Genomic DNA, 311 nt, shown 5'->3' with positions numbered 1-311 from the left:
TGGATTGAGCCTAATCCAGTGAATGCTTGGATTGTACCATTGTTTCTATATGGTGCTTCCACTTGAAACATCATTTTGAAACTCTCCTAAACAGTTTATCATGTGAAGACTTGACCAAAGGAAGGTATCTCGCCTGAACAGGGACTTGAACCCTGGACCCTCAGATTAAAAGTCTGATGCTCTACCGACTGAGCTACCCAGGCTTCAAGATGATTTTATCTTGAAGAAAAAACGATCTCAGTCCAAACCTCAACTTTATACATGAATAAGCAGTAAACCACACGTATAAGGACTCTGAATTTAAGTTGCAA

General features: G+C 39.9%; 1 non-coding gene across 1 annotated transcript; it reads right to left on the bottom strand.

Annotated features, from left to right (window-relative positions):
* Positions 1-130: 130 nt before the first annotated feature.
* Positions 131-203, bottom strand: trnak-uuu (transfer RNA lysine (anticodon UUU)). Its single transcript has one exon. It is a non-coding gene; the product is annotated as a tRNA-Lys (tRNA).
* Between the last annotated feature and the right edge of the window lie 108 nt (positions 204-311).

This window comes from Seriola lalandi, unplaced genomic scaffold (genome assembly GCF_002814215.2).
Source record: "Seriola lalandi dorsalis isolate HSWRI2012SDOR001 ecotype SW California unplaced genomic scaffold, Sedor1 jcf7180002030926, whole genome shotgun sequence".
Taxonomy (NCBI): domain Eukaryota; kingdom Metazoa; phylum Chordata; class Actinopteri; order Carangiformes; family Carangidae; genus Seriola; species Seriola lalandi.
Note: the sequence above shows the minus strand (reverse complement) of the source record. Positions and strands in the feature narration are given on the sequence as shown.